We start from the raw sequence: 17,408 nt of genomic DNA on the forward strand, positions 1-17,408 counted from the left end.
GGATAATTACTAGTACATTAGTAGCAAAGAAAATATTCTCATATTTTTATTTTCAGTTATATAGTGTTTTTTTATAACATTGCATCATTCTCTAATATTTGCAGTTTACACACTACTCAGCACTCTAACTGATTTTACAGAGCAGGCTAGTGAACTATCGTCCTGTCTTCTACAGAGAAAAAGTAATTAAAATTACTGACAGTTGAGATAACAAGCTTCAGAAGACAGAGCTCTCTGAGACTTTGAAAGTCGTGGAGCTCAATGGCTCTTTTGCATAGATAACAACTGGAGTTTCTTAACTCTTCCGGAACTGGAAATAATATTAGACTTATGTCTCTGCTCCTAATGTTTTATTTCCTAGCTGTACTACGCTTACACCTTCTAAGGGCCCAAGCCTGAGGCTCCGTTTGTAAGAGGGAGATTATCATATCTACCTTTAATCACCCGCTTGTGAAATTTCTGTGTAACATAGAAAAATATAAGTAACAAGCACTCTTAAATGTTCTGAATTTGAAGCAACCACTTGAGAACCGATCTTGAAGAGGCATACTAGGTTCAGGCACAGGAACTAGCCCCAGCATAGAAGGAACGACAGGGGGCAGGAACAGCTGGAGAAGTTAATTTAGGGGAAGCAGACAAAACTCAAACACAATCCTCTAGCAGTAGAATCTGCTGCTGCTGCTGATTCTGGATCGTGAAATGGAGGCCGGAAATCACATTGTACAAGTGTTCAATGGCGGTCTCCTCTCCAGCAAGGTTTAGGTTTGGCTGTTGCATACTATCAGGTCCTGTTGATCCTGGCAATGGTGATTGATATGGGTACTCCCAAGGCATGGAGCATAAGTGAGCATGGGTCTTCACCAGCGTATTTGCAAAGGATCATAGACGCCACCCCAATGGGCAGCGGACTACTTTGCTGCCTGGTGCCCACCAGGTCACAACCCCTAGGATTGCGCCACCAGAGACAAGAAGAACAGGAGGAGTTAACCTACCATTAGGGATAGGGAAGAAGAATAAGTACTGGTGAGACAGGACTAGCGTAACAGGATTTGGCTGGCAGAGCAGATGTGACAGGACTGGTGTGACTGGACTGGCGTGATAGGGCCAAACTGACAAGACTGACGTGACAGGACCGAACTGTTAGGGCAGACTGTCAGGACTGAACTGACAGGACCGAACTGACAGGGCTTACATAACAGGACTGAACTAACAGAACTGATGTTACAGGATTGGACTGACAGGGTTGACGTGACAGGACCAAACTGACAGGGCTGAGATGACAGGACTGAACTGACAGGGCTGACATGACAGGATCAAACTGACAGGGCTGACGTGACAGGATCAAACTGACAGGGCTGACGTGACAGGACCAAACTGGCAGGGCTTACGTGGCAGGACTGAACTGACAGGGCTAACTGGCAGTACTGAACTGAAAATGGCATGGACACAAGCCACGGCTGTCAAGATGAAACAGCACTATGCACTCGATTGGTCAGGATTTGAATAACATGATCTGCGCGCCAGTGCGTGAATGTAACATCTTTGTACGTCGGCAAAGGGGGCCTCGCCAACGTACAAAGATGTTACGAGCACGCGTGCGCCTAGTGAGATGCCCCCATGCTCCTTGCAACTGAGCACGCTGGTCCTGAACATTTGCTGAGACGGCGTGCAGCGCAAACCAGGGAGCCATCGCTGTATCCTGGGAGCAGTAAATAAGACACCTTGGGCTTGATTCACAAAGCAGTGCTAACCTACTTAGCACGTCTAAAGTCTTTAGACGTGTTAACCAGGGGGCTAAGTAGGTTAGCACCGGATTTCTCAATCAGATCGCGTGTAAAGTTTTGCGCGCAAAGTTTTATGCGCGCAAAGTCCTATGCGCGCGCTAAGTCCCATAGGCTTTAATGGGCACTTCGCGCGGAGCGCCCTGCACTCTGTGCACTGCGCATACAGTTTTGCGCGCGAAAAGCGGTTAGCACCGCTTTGTGAATCAAGCCCCTTGAGCTTGATTCACAAAGCGGTGCTAACAGTTAGCACGCTGGTGAAAAGCCCTTTATCACGCCTAAACTCAGTTTAGGCGTGATAAGTTTAGGTGTGATAAGTTTAGGCGTGATAAGTTTAGGTGTGATAAGTTTTGGTGTGATAAGTTTAGTTGTGATAACTATAGCACCAACTGGGTTAGCACCGCAGTGCACAGCTGATCAAAAGTTTTGCGCTAGCAAAGTCTGGTGCACTTCGCATAGAGTTTAATGGCGCTGCTTTGCTTGCGGAACTTTAAAGCGCGATCTAAACTTATCTAAACTTATCACGCCTAAACTTATCACGCCTAAACTGGCTTTTCACCAGCGTGGTGCAATGGTTATTACGCCTAAAGTCTCTAACTGGGTTAGCACCGCTTTGTGAATCGAGCCCCTTGTATAAGCGCAGCTGCACTGCACAGGTGAAGGTAGCCCGATGTTGCTTGTGCTTTTCCCCCTGTGTGTGAGCAGATTTGTGCTACTACTTTTTTACTCGAATTATTCCGACAGTGGAGTGGAGAGGATTAAATTGTCATGTTTGGCACACACCTGTCATGCAGGTACCTTGACACTTACTGCCACCTCCAGCACCCAGTGTTGCCACAGAGAACATTTTTGCAATGCATGTATTCTTAGTGAATTGCACTGAAACATCACTTGGCAGAAAAATGCTCAATGGTGGTACACTACTTTCCATGCTTTGGATTGTACTTATGCCCACTACTGTTGTGTCTGTCTAGAGCAGGGTTAGGGAACCTATGGCTTGGGAGCCAGATGTGGCTCTTTTGATGGCTACATCTGGCTCACAGACAAATCAGTAGAGGTTGATTCACTAAGCCGCGCCGCTCAAGAAACACAGCTTAGTGTGGCAGCGCGAGTAAAACTTTCTAAGTAGGCACGCTACTGTTGTAGCGTGCACTACTAGCTTACTTGCTCTCCCTCTAAAACTAACGGCCGCTCCAATTGTACTTGTATTAAGTTTGAAACATATTGCATGGCAGTGCTGGGCGTAATGGAAAAAGCTACGCTTACGGATCATTACGCGTAATTTTACGCTATTACGCATTACGGAATTATGCTTACGGCATAGACATTCAATTTTCGGTACATGTCTGTAATTACGCATAGCCCTTACGCAATTACGCGTAAGAATACCGTAATTCAGGTTGTTACGTTATAGGCTTACGCGTAAAATCCTACTAGCAATTCATGCGTAAGGTCATGCTGCCAAGCGGAAAAGTTGACGCATGGATCAATGTTAGGTAGCCGCCGACTTTAAGGGTTAATAGCAAAGCCCCCTTAAGTGCTAAGAGCCTCAAATTTGGAGAATATATTAAGGAGATCAGAAGGAATAAGAGGAAAAATTTTTTTTCAAAAAGACCTTATAGTTTTTGGGAAAATCGAGGTTAAAGTTTCAAAGGAAAAATATATACATTTAAAAACCCGCCGACTTTAACTGTTAATAGCAAAGCCTGCTTAAAATTTAGGAACACCAAATTCACAGGGTATATTAAGGGGATCAGTGGGAATAAGAGGGAAAAATTTTTTTTCAAAAAGACCTTAGGACTCTTTTCCACTATGAAATGCGATCGCGATTGCGATTCCGATCGTGATCGCAATCGCGTTTCAATTTCCACCATGCGATTGCAATTGCGATTAAGCTACTATACTCATGATAGTCTAGCTCAATCGCATACAAAACGCGGCAGGACGACGATTGCGCTTTGACCAAAATCGCATCGCAATCGGATCGCACTAATGGAAATTGCTGCTGCAGTTTCCATTAGTTTAATGTACCTTGCGATTTGCGATCAGAAGCAAATCGCAAATCGCAGGGTAGTGGAAAAAGGCCCTTATAGTTTTTGAGAAAATCGATTTTTAAGTTTCAAGGGCAAAAATGTCTTTTAAATGCGGAAAATGTCAGTTTTTTTTGCACAGGTAACAATAGTGTTTTATTTTCATAGATTCCCCCAAGTGGGAAGAGTTTTACTTACTTCGTTCTGAGTGTGGGAAATATTAAAAAAAAACGACGTGGGGTCCCCCCTCCCAGACCTCTTTAACCCCTTGTCCCCCATGCAGACTGGGATAGCCAGAATGCGGAGCACCGGCCGCGTGGGGCTCTGCACCCTGACTATACCAGCCCGCATGGTCCATGGATTGGGGGGTCTCGGAAGGGGAGGGGCAGCCAAGCTTTCCCCTCCCCCTCCGAGCCCTTGTCCAATCCAAGGACAAGGGGCTCTTCTCCACCTCCGATGGGCGGTGGAGGTGGAGGCCGCGATTTCCTGGGGGGGGGGGGGGTTCATGGTGGCATCTGGGAGTCCCCTTTAAAAAGGGGTCCCCCAGATGCCCACCCCCCCTCCCAGGAGAAATGAGTATAGAGGTACTTGTACCCCTTACCCATTTCCTTTAAGAGTTAAAAGTAAATAAACACACAAACACATAGAAAAAGTATTTTAATTGAACAAAAAACATAACCACGAAAAAAGTCCTTTAATATTCTTAATTAACCATTAATACTTACCTGTCCCTTTAAAAGCCAGTTCCCACGCAATATCCTCGGAAATATACTAATCAGTTACAATGTAACAAAGTTGTTACAATGTAACAACTTTGTTACTTTGTAACACCACCGCACCCGACGTCACTCGCCGCTCACCCGCCGGCCGCCGCATACACTCTAAGTCCCCGCCGGCTCCCGCCGTCCATTTCGCCCACACCTGTCACCCATATACATGCTGGCACCCATGGGTGCCAGCATGTATATAGGTGACATGTGGGAGAGGCGGGGAGGGCAGCGGAGCCGGCGGGGACTTAGCGTCCTGAACCCGAGAGAGCTCTGAGCTATATAGCTCAGAGCTCTCTAAAGCATCTTTGTATTTGGGCTCCAAGGAGCCCCATTGGTCCTTAGCAGTCCAATGGGGTTCCTTTAAATCAGAAGGATTTATTTCCGATATCCTCGAAAATATACTAATCAGTTACAATGTAACAAAGTTGTTACAATGTAACAACTTTGTTACTTTGTAACACCACCGCACCCGACGTCACTCGCCGCTCACCCGCCGGCCGCCGCATACACTCTAAGTCCCCGCCGGCTCCGCTGCCCTCCCCGCCTCTCCCACATGTCACCTATATACATGCTGGCACCCATGGGTGCCAGCATGTATATGGGTGACAGGTGTGGGCGGAGTGGACGGCGGTAGCCGGCGGGGACTTAGAGTGTATGAGGCGGCCGGTGGGTGAGCGGCGAGTGACGTCGGGTGCGGTGGTGTTACAAAGTAACAAAGTTGTTACATTGTAACAACTTTGTTACATTGTAACTGATTAGTATATTTCCGAGGATATTGCGTGGGAACTGGCTTTTAAAGGGACAGGTAAGTATTGATGGTTAATTAAGAATATTAAAGGACTTTTTTCGTGGTTATGTTTTTTGTTCAATTAAAATACTTTTTCTATGTGTTTGTGTGTTTATTTACTTTTAACTCTTAAAGGAAATGGGTAAGGGGTACAAGTACCTCTATACTCATTTCTCCTGGGAGGGGGGGTGGGCATCTGGGGGACCCCTTTTTAAAGGGGACTCCCAGATGCCACCATGAACCCCCCCCCCCCCCAGGAAATCGCGGCCTCCACCTCCACCGCCCATCGGAGGTGGAGAAGAGCCCCTTGTCCTTGGATTGGACAAGGGCTCGGAGGGGGAGGGGAAAGCTTGGCTGCCCCTCCCCTTCCGAGACCCCCCTATCCATGGACCATGCGGGCTGGTATAGTCAGGGTGCGGAGCCCCACGCGGCCGGTGCGGAGCATTCTGGCTATCCCTGTCTGCATGGGGGACAAGGGGTTAAAGAGGTCTGGGAGGGGGGACCCCCCGTCGTTTTTTTAAAATATTTCCCACACTCAGAACGAAGTAAGTAAAACTCTTCCCACTTGGGGGAATCTATGAAAATAAAACACTATTGTTACCTGTGCAAAAAAACCTGACATTTTCCGCATTTAAAAGACATTTTTGCCCTTGAAACTTAAAAATCGATTTTCTCAAAAACTATAAGGTCTTTTTGAAAAAAATTTTTTTCCTCTTATTCCCACTGATCCCCTTAATATACCCTGTGAATTTGGTGTTCCTAAATTTTAAGCAGGCTTTGCTATTAACCGTTAAAGTCGGCGGGTTTTTAAATGTATATATTTTTCCTTTGAAACTTTAACATCGATTTTCTCAAAAACTATAAGGTCTTTTTGAAAAAAAAAAATTTTCTCTTATTCCTTCTGATCTCCTTAATATATTCTCCAAATTTGAGGCTCTTAGCACTTAAGGGGGCTTTGCTATTAACCCTTAAAGTCGGCGGCTTTTTTATATTATACGGGAGCGTAATATTACGCGATAACGGCAGACTGTGTAATTTCAATGGGAGTTTACTGTCTTACGCGTAATTTGTTACGCGTAATAACGTAACCTACGGTCTGCGCGTAATTAATTACGCGTAATACCGTAACCTTACACGTAACGCTTACGGTGCATTTGTAGTGAATTACGATGCGTAATTACGCTAATGCGTAATTTCGGCCCAGCACTGTTGCATGGCTCTCACAAAATTAAATTTTAAAATATGTGGCTCTCTCAGCCAAAACGGTTCCTGACCCCTGGTCTAGAGCATGTTGAGCTTTACAATGGACAAGTTTGCATTCAAAACCCCTTCACAGCTGCAATGTTTACAACCCCTTTTCCTGTTTTATGTGTGTCTGCCTTTGTTCCTTGTTGTGTTTTGGTCCTTTTTCACACTCAGAAATTTTCAAAGTAGTTTGCTGCTGTACATTTTAAAAAAGGTGTACATTTAAAGGACCACTATCGCGAAAATTTAAAAATTTAAAATGCATGTAAACACATACAAATAAGAAGAACATTTCTTCCAGAGTAAAATGAGCCATAAATTACTTTTCTCCCATGTTGCTTGCTTTTCAAGGTTTTGTTTACTTTCAAAAGCACTTAGCAAATGACAGTTGCTCTGTCCAACTGCCAAAAAAGGGTGCAGTGAGCACATAGGCTGGCCATCATCTCTATATAAATTAGTTTCAGGGAATGTCTTTATAAAGAATTAAAACCTTGCTGAGAACCCCCCATGAAGAAATGGACTAGTTCAAAACCTGTCGGTTCTGTCAGATTTCTACTACCTACTGTAAGTGACAGCAACATAGGAGAAAAGTAGTGTATGGCTCATTTTACTCTGGAAAAAACTACTAAACAATACTTCTTACTTGCATATGTTTGCATGTATTTGAAATTTTACAATTTTTGCAATAATGGTCCCCAGAGAATTTCGAAAACTAATATTTACCAACAGTTGTATACTGGTAATCTTACCAATATACTGCTATCACCTTACTTAACTTCATTTTCACACTGACCTTGCCCCAGCTTCGTCTAAACCTCCCCCTCCCCCCCCCCTCCCACCCACACACACACACTCCTAACACAAAATTCTCCACTATGAATCTAACACTGAGTTACCCCCGAAGTTGGGATTGACTACATGACATCCAAACCTCAGACTCCCGGTAACTTACTCCTGCTGCTGCTCCACTGTGTCCTATGATATTTGTGGTATTTATCCATACTGTTTTATAGCTGAGCACCCACCTCAACTTGCAGTGCCAAAATGAACTTCCTGGTGCTCGGCTATAGTATAGCTGAGCACCTATTTCCACTACACTGCCACAGCCCCATCCCCTGACTTAAGCTATAAGACTGTAAGGTGTGTGGGTGTATAATGAAGTGGTAATCCTTCCAGAGTTACTCAGTCCACTCATTAATCATAGCTTTATGAAGGACTTGCTTTTCTTTTCATTAACATCCCTGGCGGTAAGCCCAACCTACGCTCGGGCTAGCCGCCGCAGAGCATCACATGGCCCCAGGCGGATTTTTTTAAATAAAATGTGCTTTATATGCTTAAGCTAGCACTTGGCTAGCTAACTATGTCCCCCAAGTTTCGCCGCTCTCCACCGATCCCCCCCCCCCCGATCGCCGCCGTAATACATACCCCCCAGGGATCCCGCGATGGCGCAGCCTCCCAATCAGCTCCAGGCTTCGCTATGGGGAGGATCGGGACTGCGCATGACGTCAATGACGTCAGACGTCATGTCCGAGCGTTGCCATAGTGACGAGTGAAGCTGAATGGTGAAGCTGCGGCTCTCGCAGGATCGCGGAGGGCTAAATATTGCCGGCAGCGATCGGGGGGCTTAGTTAGCTGCGGCGGGGCTTGGGGGACATAGTTAGCTAGCGAAGTGCTAGCTAAAACATAAAAAACTGTAAGAGATTGTGGAGAAGCCGCCGCGCAGACTGGCGGCGAGGCGGCTGATTCCGCGTCCAGCGCGGGTTTGCACGCAGCAGTGTGCGTCTGAGGTGGCCGGGCCTGTTAGTGCACACAGACTGAGGAATATGCGCGCGCGCTGAGAGGCAGAGCCTTTATGCCAAACGAGGAGGGATCAGCTGACCAGGTTGGTCAGCTGATCCCAGAACTAGTGGCCATTGGTTGATCAGCGGTGGGTGGCGCCGGAGAGCGCCGCTCTATATATACCTATTGCTGGTCAGTCTCAAGTTGTCTGCCGTTGCGAACACTTACGTGAAAGCACTCAGACCATAGTTAGATCCTACAGTGTGTTAGAACCAGGAGGACCTGGGAATTCACACTGAGCCAGATTACTTCTGTGTTATCATTGTGTTATACTTCAGACTAGTTCCAGGGTGTTGAGACCACGGACCTCACACCCAAGACTAGGGACTCTGTGTTATCATTGTGTTATACTTCAGACTAGTTCCAGGGTGTTGAGACCACAGACCTCACACCCAAGACTAGGGACTCTGTGTTATCATTGTGTTATACTTCAGACTAGTTCCAGGGTGTTGAGACCACGGACCTCACACCCAAGACTAGGGACTCTGTGTTATCATTGTGTTATACTTCAGACTAGTTCCAGGGTGTTGAATCCACAGACCTCACAACCAAGACTAGGCATTGTTTGATATCTGTTATGACCTATTGCATCTGACTATCTCTCTGCTTTCTGATTCGGTACCTACGCATATCTGATTACCTGTTGCCAACTCTGCCTGCCCTTGGTTACCGAATCAGCCTTCTGTCTCTGTACCTTGTCTGCCCGTGTGTTGCCGACCTGGCTTGCCTGACCTTGAGAGCTATCTCTCTCCATTGAGAGATTAGTCTCCAGGCCTGCTTGGGACACCCACCTTCCAGGTGTCACTCAGCCACAGGTCCTTCCTACTATCCAGCCTGGGGCCCCACCCCTTTGGAGGTCTCAGGCTGCTGGAAGGTTTTTGCACTTCCCAGAGGGAGGTATTTCTCATACTGCCAAGGACCACCTGCTCCTCGGGTGGTCCCACTCAAAGTCATTACTGTTGCACCAAACACTCTCACTATATAGGTGTCCAGAGGTTAGCTATATCTGTATTATTGGTGATTCTGCAGATCATTAATAATCAGGTATATATCTGTATTCTTGGTGATACTGCAGATCACCAATAATCAGATTCTCTCTGTGTGCTGACACCGATCGTTACAGAACGGCAGACCAAAACATTATGGACGCACTACGTAGTCATGTTGAAGTCCTGACCACCACGGTCAACGCTCTTTCCAGGGTGATTATTAACCAACAAAACCAGATTACACAACTGTCTGGGGCTGTTCAGGAACTTCAATTGATTATAAATACAGTGCGATCTCCTCGAGTCACGGACCTTCGTATGTCCGTACTTGAAAAGTTTTCTGGCCATAGATCTGACTTTCAGAATTTCAGGAATCGTGTGTTGTCTTATTTTGAGTTGAGGTCTACCTTGTCAGGAACTGAGTCTCAGAGGGTAACATTTATAAAGACCCTGTTGTCAGGTGATTCTCAAACATGGGCATATAGCCTTCCTGCAGAGCATGAGGCGTTGTCCTCAGTTCAGGAATTTTTTAGGGCCATGGCCATTATATACGATGACCCGGATATTTTGTCTACTGCTGAGAGGAAGCTCAAGATGCTCAGACAGGGTCGTAAATCGGTAGAGGTTTACGCCGCTGAGTTTAGGAAGTGGGCTGTCTCGGCTAGATGGGGAACATATGCTTTATTAGACTGTTTTTTGGCAGGATTGTCGGATGCAATCCATGACGTAATGATAGGACATCCTGAGCCCAAATCTGTAGATGAGGCAATTTCTTTGGCCGTGCAGATAGATCGCCGTTTGCGCTACCAGAAACAGATTCGTGGTAGGAATGCTATATGGTCTGTCTCAGACGACTCTTCTCGACCTTCGTCACCCTCTGACGAGCCGATGCAAATCGGATGTTCAGGGCTGAGTCAGGTGAAAAAGAGTCACAGAAGACCAAGAAACCGCGGTCTATATGGTGCTAAGGGGCCAGGAGAATGCTGCCGCCTAGGGTTAGTCAACACCATAGGCGAGCAGTCTTTATCTCTAAACAGTGATCGTCTGCTCCTTCCCTGCTCTATTACATGGGAGGGTCAGACTAGTTCCGCAGAAGCAGTTGTGGACTCCGGTTCTGCAGTGAACCTCATTGATTACAATTTCGTAAAAAAATTGGGGATACCCTTGTTTCCACTGGACCGGCAGATTCTGGTCACTGCAGTGGATGACTCTCCGTTGCAGAGTAGTCAATCTCTTTTCCAAACCCCCTTGTTGTCATGTTGTTTAGGGGCGTTGCATAAAGAGAAATTACAGTTCCTGGTCCTGCCAATGGTAAACTCTACCGTTGTTCTTGGTATGCCCTGGTTACAACTCCACTCTCCGCAGATAAACAACTGTCACCCAAACTGGGCCCTAGATTCATAGGTCCCTTTCCAGTGACCAGAAAACTTAATGGTGTCACTTATGCTATTGATCTCCCTACCAGCATGCGAGGTGTGAGATCATTCCATGTGTCCTTGCTCAAGCCGGCGATGCACATGGATTCCACTCCCCCCCCCCCCCGTGTTGATTGATGACCAACCTGAGTATGAGATAGAAAAGATTCTGGACTCCCGGCTTGTGCAGAACTCTGTGCAGTACCTGGTTCACTGGAAGGGATATGGCATAGAGGAGAGAACGTGGGTGCCAGATTGTCGCATGCACGCAGATGAATTGAAAAAGGAATTCCATGACTTGCATCCTGGAAAGCCTGGTGGGAAGTGTCCGGAGTCCACTCCTCAGGGGGGTACTGTAAGAGATTGCGGAGAAGCCGCCGCGCAAATTTGGTGGCGAGGCAACTGATTCCGCGTCCAGCGTGGCGGTTTGCACGCAGCAGCGTGCGTCTAAAGTGGCTGGGCCTGTTAGTGCACACAGACTGAGGAATACGCGCCCGCGCGCTGAGAGGCAGAGCCTTTATGCCAAACGAGGAGGGATCAGCTGACCAGGTTGGTCAGCTGATCCCAGAACTAGTGGCCATTGGTTGATCAGAGGTGGGTGGCGCTGGAGAGCGCCGCTCTATATATACCTATTGCTGGTCAGTCTCAAGTTGTCTGCCGTTGCGAACACTTACGTGAAAGCACTCAGACCATAGTTAGATCCTACAGTGTGTTAGAACCAGGAGGACCTGGGAATTCACACTGAGCCAGATTACTTCTGTGTTATCATTGTGTTATACTTCAGACTAGTTCCAGGGTGTTGAGACCACGGACCTCACACCCAAGACTAGGGACTCTGTGTTATCATTGTGTTATACTTCAGACTAGTTCCAGGGTGTTGAGACCAAGGACCTCACACCTAAGACTAGGGACTCTGTGTTATCATTGTGTTATACTTCATACTAGTTCCAGGGTGTTGAGACCACGGACCTCACACCCAAGACTAGGGACTCTGTGTTATCATTGTGTTATACTTCAGACTAGTTCCAGGGTGTTGAGACCACGGACCTCACACCCAAGACTAGGGACTCTGTGTTATCATTGTGTTATACTTCAGACTAGTTCCAGGGTGTCGAGACCACGGACCTCACAGCCAAGACTAGGGATACTGTGTACCATCATATTATACTCCAGACTAGTTCCAGGGTGTTGAGACCACGGACTTCACACCCAAGACTAGGCATTGTTTGATATCTGTTATGACCTATTGCATTTCTGACTATGCCTCTGCTTTCTGATTCGGTACCTACGCATATCTGATTACCTGTTGCAAACCCTGCCTGCCCTTGGTTACAGAATCAGCCTTCTGTCTCTGTACCTTGTCTGCACGTGTGTTACCGACCTGGCTTGCCCGACCTTGAGAGCTATCTCTCTCCATTGAGAGATTAGTCTCCAGACCTGCTTGGGACACCCTCCTTCCAGGTGTCACTCAGCCACAGGTCCTTCCTACTATCCAGCCTGGGGCTCCACCCCTTTGGAGGTCTCAGGCTGCTGGAAGGTTTTTGCACTTCCCAGAGGGAGGTATTTCTCATACTGCCAAGGACCACCTGCTCCTCGGGTGGTCCCACTCAAAGTCATTACTGTTGCACCAAACACTCTCACTATATAGGTGTCCAGAGGTTAGCTATATCTGTATTATTGGTGATTCTGCAGATCATAAATAATCAGGTATATATCTGTATTCTTGGTGATACTGCAGATCATCAATAATCAGATTCTCTCTGTGTGCTGACACCGATCGTTACAAAAACATATTTTATTAAAGAAAAATCCTCCCGCGGATGCGTACCGCCAGGGAGGTTAAACTATTCTTGTGTCGTACCATTAGGATTCACCCATATTTTAAAAAAGAATGTTGCTGAATAATTTTAAAATAAATACAGTAGAGTCCCGGGTTATTCGGAACTCAGCCAACCAGAAGTCTCAACTAACTAGCACAATTTGCCAGCAGTATTCACAATGGTGAAGATCAACTTCTTATGCTGTGGGCTCTGCTGTGCTTAAAGTGTACATGAGATCAACAATTGTCCTGTATTTATACTTACCTGGGGCGTCCTCCTGCCCCATGAGATTCGTGGAGTCCCTCACTGTCCTCTCCAGCGGCTCCATTCTGCCACTATCTGGCCTGGTAATCCAGCCAGTCGTGCCCCTTCAGCCCATGTTTGGCTCAGCCGCATTTGCGCCCCCATTGAACTCCATCGCCTGGGATTTTTTCCGAGCCGTGCATGCATTGAAGAACTTGGCCAACCTGATTACCGGGCCAGATAGTGGCAGAACAAAGGGGACAAGGAGGAAGGTGAGGGATTCCACGAACCTCACGGGCAGGAGGAAGCCCCTGGTAAGTATAAATACAAGATAATCGTTAAACTCAAGTTCACTTTAACCTCTTCAGGGCCACAGGCTTTACCCCCCCCCCCCCCCAAAGACCAGGCCATTTTTGTAGGTCACTGCAGCTTTAAAGCCAAGCTGCAGGGCCGCACAACACAGCACACAAGTGACTTCCCCCCCCCCCTTTTCTCCCCACCAACAGAGCTCCGCTCCGCCTACCAAGCAGGAGATGCGCACGATCTCCTGCAAACTGAAGCCCCAGGACTTTACGCCGATTGGCGTTAGGCGGTCCTGTGGCTGCCGCCATGCCCATTGGCGTGACGCAGTCGGGAAGCAGTTAAAGACTGGGTTCCTTGGCTCCCACAAGGTTAACATCATACTTTCAATTACTGTATTTTACCATACAATACTTTTTATACACCTGTTAGAAGTATAATGTATGAAGTGCAACTCTGTGGAATGCAAAAAGCTGCAATATGTTAGTCACCTTGATTGAAAATGTCACAATGAAATTAAATGGAAATAAGTTTTATTGAGGTGGACAATGGACACAATATAACAAAACTACTTGGTTGCACGTAAGTTTATAGTGAGTACTAAAGCAGCATATACCGTATATACTCGCATATAAGCCGACCCGCGTATAAGCCGAGGTACCCACTTTTCCCTCAGAAACTAGGAAAAAGTGATTGACTCTTATAGAAGCCACCTCCCCAGAATAACCCCCTCCACAGTAGCCAGATATGCCCCCAGTACAAATCAGCCCCCCTCTCCATAGCCAGATGAGCCCCAAGGATGATACAGCTGTGTCTCAAGATGCCACTAGATGACATCATAGATATAAGGCACAGTAAATGCCACACATGAAGAATCCCCGATCATTGCACCTCTGACACGCTGCTTGTACACTCCACTCCACTACAGGGGACACAGGTAGTCTTGAACAGTGCACTCTGCACACCATGTTGCAGGGAATGGGGGGCACGGACACAGCAGGGAGCTAGCTAGCAAGAGCAGGACCACTAGTCCTTACGCTCCTCTGCCAGTACCAAAACCTGTTCCACCACCCGTTCTACACCACTGACTCGCATATAAGTCAAGGGGGTAACATTTCAGCACAATGTTTGGGCTGAAAAATTAAGCTTATATGCGAGTATATAAGGTATTCAATACCAGAATTGACAGTTCTCTTTGTTGGTAGTACTATTGTAGCTACTTAAAGGACTTCTGAGGCAATGAATACAATTTTATCTTTACTCCCCTGGGGCCACTTCCAGCACCTAGCAGCCGTTTCAGTCCTTCACCGCCACCCCAGTCCTCCTTGGTGTCCCACTGGCGCCTGTAATGATTGGCGATCCACCGCCGGTCAGCTCTTCTGCGCCTGCGCGGGTACTTGTCCACGTCATCTGGTGGGCAAGGGCAGCCAGCAGGACACCGAGGAGGACCTGAGCTGCGGTGAGGGACTGGAATGGCTGCTAGGGGCTGGATGAAGCCCCAGTTGAGTAAACATAAGATTGCATTCATCACCTCGGAAGTCCCTTAACCTCCCTGGCGGTTTATTTATTTTGCCAGGGAGGCTGCGGGAGGGTTTTTTTTAAATTAAAAAAAAAATATTTCATGCAGCCAACTGAAAGTTGGCTGCATGAAAGCCCACTAGAGGGCGCTCCGGAAGCGTACTTTCGATCGCCTCCGGCAATCGAAAGTAACAAGATAGGCCGCAATGAGCGGCCTATCTTGTTTCGCTTTCCTCGTCGCCATGGCGACGAGCGGAGTGACGTCATGGACGTCAGTCGACGTCCTGACGTCAGAGCCGCCCGATCCAGCCCCTAGCGCCGGCCGGAACTGTTTGTTCCAGCTGCGCTGGGCTCGGGCGGCTGGGGGGACCCTCTTTCGCCGCTGCACGCGGCGGATCGCCGCGGAGCGGCGGCGATCGGGCAGCACACGCGGCTGGCAAAGTGCCGGCTGCGTGTGCTGCTTTTTACAGAATTGGGGCAGGGCCTGAGCGGCGACCTCCGGCGGCATACCCCGAGCTCGGCTCGGGATTACCGCCAAGGAGGTTAACAGACAGTGTGACCCAGCAGCAGTGCTAGTGCAGTACCTAGCTAGTGGAACGCACACTGGGACGATCCAATTCACTTTTTCTCTTAAATGACAACTGACGTGAGAAAAATATAGAGGCTGCCATATTTATTTCCTGTTAGAGAATACCAGTTGCCTGGCAGCCCTGTTGATCTATTTGGCTGCAGTAGTGTCTGAATAACACAAGAAACAAGCATGCAGCGAATCTTGTCAGATATGACAATAAAGTCAGAAACATCTGATCTGCTGTATGGTTGTTCAGGGTCTATGGCTGAAAGTATTAGAGGCAGTGGGTCAGCATTACAGCCAGCCAATTAGTATTGATTAACCCCTCCCTGACCGCCTAACGCCAATTGGCGTCGGGAAGGTGGCAGCCAGGACCGCCTAACGCCGAAAGGCATTAAGTCCTGGGGCAGGGTTTTACAGGGGATCTGCTCCGTCATCAGTCTACCAGCACCAATCACCGCTAGCAGACTGTTAGATGGCGAAACCGTAGTCTATTTACATTGTACAGCAATGCGATCTACTGCAATGCTGTACTGGGGACAGCCGAGTCACTTGGCTGTCCCCTAGAGTGGCTCCGATCGCAATCCCCTCTCATAGGCCAATGCCTATGAGAGAGGATCGCCCTGATTGGCTGGCAGGGGGAGGGAGGGAAATAGTAAAAATAAATAAAAAATAGACACATTTATTTAAAAAAATAGTAAATCATTAAAGAAATAAACAAACATTTCACCAGCAATCAGAGCCCACCAACATAAAGCTCTGTTGGTGGGCAGAAAAGGAAGGGGATCACTTGTGTGCTACGTAGTATGGCTCTGCAGCAAGCTATTTAAGCTGCAGAGCACTAAATTGTAAAAAATAGCCTGGTCACTAGGGGGACATAAGCCTATGGTCCTGAACTGGTTAATTGTTCTGGACTTTTATGTAAACTTCAGGGTGGCATTGCTGATACAGTCCACCCAGCTCATGCTGCCAGCTAGCAATGCAGTCCACACTCTGTCTCAGGACCCACCACATAATCCTGCCCACCATCTTCCGGTATCAGTACACAATTGCTGCAACTTGTATGTACATTTCTGGGTGGCATTGCTGATGCACTGCACCCGGCTTGTACTGCCAGCTAGCAATGTGGTCTATGCTCCATCTCAGGGTCCACCTTTTCCTCCTGCTGTTGCCACTCTTCAGTATCAGAACACCATTGACACAACTAGTATGTACACTTCTGGGTAGCATTGCTGATGCAGTCTGCCCAGCTCATTCTGCCAGCTAGCAATGCGATCTACCTGGACACATAGCACCACCATTTCTCAATCTCCATGGCCTAATGTTTTCACTGCCTTCTGTAAGCTGTCCATCACGTAAAATTCCTGTTTGCCTCCTGCCACTTTAACTGCAGTTTTATGGAAAACTACATAGTCTTTTGGAACTTTTTCCCTTGTAGCCACTGTTGGCCCATTGAGTTATTTTATGGAGAAGTTTAAAAATGATCTCCTAGGAGAAACCTCAGGAGAAAAGTGAATTCATATTGGCCCTGAAGTTTACGTGGTAGGCAGTGTCATAAACACCAACTGTTCGAGTATAATTACCTGCAGTGTGGAGATCACAGGACAGCATGCAGCCCCCACTTCACCTAATGCCTCATACGTATCATGGACACCACCTGTTTTGTCAGAGGCCAGTGTTGGGTGGAAGCTGTGGCTACATGATGTCTGGTGATCTGCACCCCACAGTTAATTATACTTGAGTGGTCTTTAATTTTTTTTGTGTGTCTTTATACAATCATATATGGTTATACAATAAAGATTTTATTCCATTAGTAGATGTGGTGCAGTATTGCTAAATGCTTTCCATCTCCCTTACTCTTTCTTGACATTTTGATATTGCCGAGTTGCACACATCTGCATTATTTGTACAGCTGGGATAGTGCTTCTTCCATAGTCTTTGTGTATTTTCTTTATATATTGTCAGGCGTTTGCGTTTTGGTTCTGGCTACGATTGTTTAAGGGTATATTCTGTACATTGAAACTGTTGATCAGCCCGATTATAAATCCCGTCATATGCCATACACTGTTTGGTCACAACAGCTTGCCATTTCAAGGAGGA

Source organism: Hyperolius riggenbachi, chromosome 8 (assembly GCF_040937935.1).
Source record: "Hyperolius riggenbachi isolate aHypRig1 chromosome 8, aHypRig1.pri, whole genome shotgun sequence".
Taxonomy (NCBI): Eukaryota; Metazoa; Chordata; class Amphibia; order Anura; family Hyperoliidae; genus Hyperolius; species Hyperolius riggenbachi.